The sequence below is a fragment of the Bos javanicus genome, chromosome 23 (genome assembly GCF_032452875.1).
Source record: "Bos javanicus breed banteng chromosome 23, ARS-OSU_banteng_1.0, whole genome shotgun sequence".
In the NCBI taxonomy this organism is placed as follows: domain Eukaryota; kingdom Metazoa; phylum Chordata; class Mammalia; order Artiodactyla; family Bovidae; genus Bos; species Bos javanicus.
The window spans coordinates 34,983,085-34,988,358 of NC_083890.1; the positions used below are offsets into that span (position 1 = coordinate 34,983,085).

At 38.8% G+C, this 5,274-nt stretch overlaps 1 non-coding gene across 1 annotated transcript; it reads left to right on the top strand.

The window, feature by feature from the left end:
- Positions 1-4,129: 4,129 nt before the first annotated feature.
- LOC133237124 (U6 spliceosomal RNA) lies at positions 4,130-4,238 on the top strand. The gene has a single exon (XR_009733154.1). It is a non-coding gene; the product is annotated as a U6 spliceosomal RNA (small nuclear RNA).
- Positions 4,239-5,274: the final 1,036 nt, after the last annotated feature.

The following is a 5,274-nucleotide window of genomic DNA, read 5'->3' on the forward strand; positions in this document are numbered from 1 at the left end:
TTTTATCATTATCTTTTTTTTTCTTAGTATTTGAACCAACTATAGTACATAAGTACCAATAATTGGTGCCCCCCAGGTGACGGTAGTGGGAAAGAACATTCCTGCCAATGCAGGAGATATAAGAAGACTCAGGTTTGATCCCTAGGTGAAGTGCATTCCTTGCAAGAGGGCACAGCAGCATACTCCAGTATTCTTGCCTGGCCAATCCTATGGACAGAGGAGCCTGTTGGGCTACAGTCAGTAGGGCCGCAAAGAGTTGGACACAACTGAAGTGGCTTAGAATGCATGCATGCACCTATATTTTACCATTTAACCTCTTGTTTACTGTGGGTTAGAACCAATATATTCCCTTATACGGTGTTATACAGTTATGACTCTGACTTATCTCTGAATCCGCACACCAAAAGCTTAGTGTTCATTCCAGGTGCAGAATACAATCTTTTTTATGCTGACAAAATAGTACGTCAGAAAAACATGGCATAAAGTAACAGGAAATACTAAGCAATGGACTAAGAATAATAAGAGTAGAAAAATCTAGCTAACATATTGATAGAGAAAAAGTAATCTTTAGTGAAAGTTATGAACATTTCAAGAGATTACTTGGAAGAGTTGGGAAAAAAAATGGACAGTCAAAAATGGAGGATGAAGCAAAAAGTAGTGAGAAAAAAGGACTACATGAACTTAGTAGAAACCTTTAGCACCGCTTTTTATTAGCTGTCTGCTCTACTGTGTGCTCCTTGATTGACTAAAAGAATTAACACACAACTTTCAAATACCTTCCTCAGAAAGAGAATAATTGTTTCCAATTGTAAACTCTCCTTCTACTGTAGCTCTAAAGCTATTCACTGTAAATCTTAAAACAATAATTTGTAGCATTAAAAAAAACTACCAGTATTCGTTTTTGTGACCGGGATTCAGCTTTGTTTAACATGCTCCATCCACCCAGTTCACTGCAGAGCAGTTCTCATTTATTGGCTATTTACTCTGAGCCTGGATAAGAAAGCCCAGAGAGACACTGAAGGACCAGAAAATCAACACGCTTCCTTTTCCCCGGTCCCACCTGAAAGTGCTTTGTGTCAGGTAGTACTGTGGGCTGAATCTGTGTTCTTCAAATTCATGTATTAGAGCCCTAAGTACTGTGTTTTGAAAAAGGTTCTGACTTTTTGGGATCCATGGACTGTAGCCCACCAGACTCCTCTGTCCATGGGAGTTCTCAGGCAAGAATACTGGAGTGGCTTGCCGTTCCCTTCTCCAGGGAATCTTCCAGACCCAGGGATAGAACCCAAGTCTCTCACATTGCAGACAGATTCATTACCATCTGAGCCACCAGAGAAGTCCATTAACGTTAACTGAGCTCTTAGGGTGGAACACTGATCCAATAGGTTTAGTGTCTTCATGAAGCGAAACACCAGAGAATTTTCTCTGTGTCTCTGTGACTTTTCCTCTCTCTCTCTTCCCCACCCACCACTCTGTGTGAGGACTAATGGAGAAGCCAGCCTGGGAGGAAAGAGTTCTTATCAAGACCTCACCTTGCTGGCACTCTTATCTGGTACTTCTAGCCCCTAGAACTGTAAGGAAATAAATTTCTGTTGTTTATTTCACTGAGTTTATTGCATTATTTTATGGCATTCCTAGCTGACAAATACAAAATCATTTATTTTGGAAATTTAAAAAAGAAAATGAATAAAAGGAAATTGAAAAAGTTATTGCACTTCTTATGAATCTTTGAGATTTCACAAAACCGATCCTTTCTTCTATTTCCACATCTTATCAGCAGACAGCTTCTTTGACATAAAGACTGTGTTATTTGAAGTTTGCCTGATGCAGCCTTCTTGTTTAAAGGACAGTATAGCCCAGTCACTTATGCCAGGTTCCATCTCAGAGCCTGGCGGGCTACAGTCCATGGGGTTGCAAGAGTCGGACACGACTTAGCATCTAAACCACCACCACCACAGTACTTAAAACTCATTGAGCATTATGGTGGAAAGGTTATGGATATCATGGGACAGCCTGGCGGTATCAATAAACATCTGTAAGTGTTTTCAGGGGGAAGTCAAACACGTCATGATTGCAGGATGGGCATAAGTTGCCTTGGCACAAGAGCAGATTAGACATGACCAGCAGATGGAGCAAGCAGGACCCTGCTTAAATAAAAACATGAGCCATTCTGAGATGATATAGTCACCTTAGTTTATCAAACCCCTCCTGTGGAGGGAAGCCTTCTCCTTCCCTGTTGCTCTGAGCAAGAGTTGGTGCTGCAGTACCTGGGGTGGGGAAGAAGGAGTCCCTTCTGTGTAAATTTACATGGATGATGATATTTGCACAGATAGAGAGTTGGAGAATAGGTTACTCCCTGCATTTTTGTATTGCTCCCAGAAGTACTTCTGTGCTCTCTAAACATTTGGAACTTAATTCTGAGCCAGAGTTTTTAGGCCATTTTTTTTAAGACAGTTTAGTGTTGGGACTCTGCAGACTCTGAGCAGTGAGGCCCTCTAGGAGTGTGTAATTTTTTCACTCTACATTGACTAATGCCTGCATTTTAGACACTGAAATGACAAGAAAAGTCCAGTTGATCTGTGTGGTTTACCATCATGCTGGGGTAAGAGTAAACACATGACTGACTGATCGCTACTACAGAGTACAGAGAGAATATTAAGAGAATAAGGATATTGTACCTTGGATCTGCTCACTCACCTTAAAACCCCATGCATGTCTTTGATACTTTCCCAAAAGCTTTAAAACATCTTAAAATTTGTGTTTCACAGTAACCCTGTGAGATAGCCTTAATCTTCACTATGATCATCAAGTTATGTTAATGAAGATGCAATGACTTAGAGAGGGCAAGTAATTTTCCCCAGGTCCCATTATTAGCAGATGCAGGTGACTGGGCACCAATACACTCATCTGTTCACTTCCTGATGTCACATCACACATGCCTGTGGCCCTCGGTCTGCATGTGTGTAACCAGGAACACAGCAGGAGCTGTGATGACTCTGCTTAAAGAGAAAAATATTTTGTCTTTGACTGCAAAACAGCAGTGACCCTAGAACATTGGTGTTATCCACTTGTTCTGCTCTGTGTATAAAATACGCACTGTTACAGTCTTTGACAATTATCAGTGTCGGGGCCTGGTTCTCCTGGCTAGCCTTTCTTCTAGGCACCTTGACAGCTCTTCTACTTTTATGCATCTTTAATCTTCTCATTACATTTGTTTTTTTGAGAAAACAGAAAATAAATCTCCAAATGGTAATACAAGACTATTACCTGGTCAGCACCCAAGACAATGTCATTGGCTCTGTGAATAAGGCCTGCCCTTTCCTGACTTTTGACTATTTAGGGACAAAATTTATCAGTCTGGTTGGGAGTACATCCTGACAACCCATGGGGCTTAGTTTTTGAACCGGCTTCAAACATCTCCTCTTTGACAGTAGAACTAGACCTTCATGCTTCCACGATGTATTGTAATATTTCAGAAATTATTCCTGGCCCTACCTTTGGCCAACAGAAGCATAAAATCATAGGCTCTTGCAAGCATGATTTTAATATTACTTTTCCTTTCTGACCTTTTTAAGTAAGCAGAATTTAAGACTAAAGTGAGCAAGAATTGAGTTTGGACAAGATAACTGATAAAATAAAGATTTTATCATCCTGAATGAGATTTGAACATGATTCTTTTTTCAATTTACCAGAAGAGTGATAATTTAATTAAGGATAAGATATCAGCATTTACTAGGTTTTCTCTGCTCTTAGTTAGTTTAAAGGGGCATGGTATCTAATAATAAACTGGTCATTTAAAATTGGGTGATGAAAATAAAAGAAGTGGTTCTCAAAAAGGAGACATATAAGTTGGAGGAATTTGGGGCTACCTATCTTATCAACTAAAGAGCTTATTGTGACAGGTAAGGAGAATAATACCTTGTATAACATAGACGTATTTGTATGCATATATTTCTGTGCATGTATACATGTGTTATATGCTTAATTTCTACATGGAACTTTGAACCTCATAAAATTCGATTTTATAAGAGGCAGCAAATGTAGCAGAATACCCTAATTCCTAATGTAATTGATCATTTATTGGTAGATGACTAACTACATGATTTTTTTTTTCTGTTAAAATGTTAGATCTGTGTTTGCTTTGGTAGCACATATATTACATAATTGGAATAATACTGAGAAGATTAGCATAGCTCCTGCCCAAGGATGAAACACAAATTTGTGAAGCCTTCCATATTTTTCTGTTACAATTTTGAGGGGTGGGACAGGAAGCAAGGTGGAAAGGAGGTTGAAATTCGAGGGGACATAGGTATACCTATGGCTGATTCATGCTGATGTTTGGCCAAAAGCAGTACAGTATTGTAAAGCAATTATCCTTCAATTAACATCTATAAATTTAATTATTAAAACTGTTATTGGGGATCATATAACAGGTTCAGATATCCATTGTATGATTAAAGAGGATCTGACTGGAAACTGATAATTGATGGCATCAATTATCATTGGTTAGTAATTCATTAACTTTATAGTTGAATGAGAAAAGTAAACTGACATACACTATTGTCTGTGATTCAGTGTCATAGCAAGCTATAATCCTTGTCTGCATTCACTTTTAGGTGGTATAGTGCCCAAACTTTGAAACTGAGGCTGTTCCCAGAAGCGCACAGTTGTGAGTCCTGCCCAGGGTTTTTGTTCCTGATGCTGGAGGCTTCTGTTCGCTGGTCACTAAGGCCAAAATTTTCTCTGCTGAGCATTCTCTGGGTCTATCATGTGCACAAGTCTTTATATTTTGGTTTTCTAATTTGATTCTCTTTTTCTTTTGATCAGACTACTAAGTCTCTTTGCGATTTATTTTTCAGACTGTTTTGTGCTTCGATTTTTCTGATGCTCATTAGTGTATTTGCTTCCATGTCTACCTCTCTGAGTAGTTTTCAACATCTACATAAAACCTACCCTATTCTCTTACTGTCTGGATTTTGGTGTTTAGCATCAGCATATTTTTATAAACTTCATTTTCCTTCTGTTGCAATTTCTCGTATACAGCTTAAGCTGGTTGGCCCACATCTGGCTTCTTCGCGTTTTCTCCAAAAATTAGAGAACTCTGCTTTCTTTCTAGTCAGTACTGCCACTTGTTTTGATACCATTGCTAATTTTCTGTGATTTCACTTCCTGCCTAATAAGCTCTGTCTTTCTCAATCTACTGTAACTGGAGTACTATGTGCCTCTATGTTGGTATTACTATTTTAAATAAATACCAATCTAGTATAGTAGAGAATT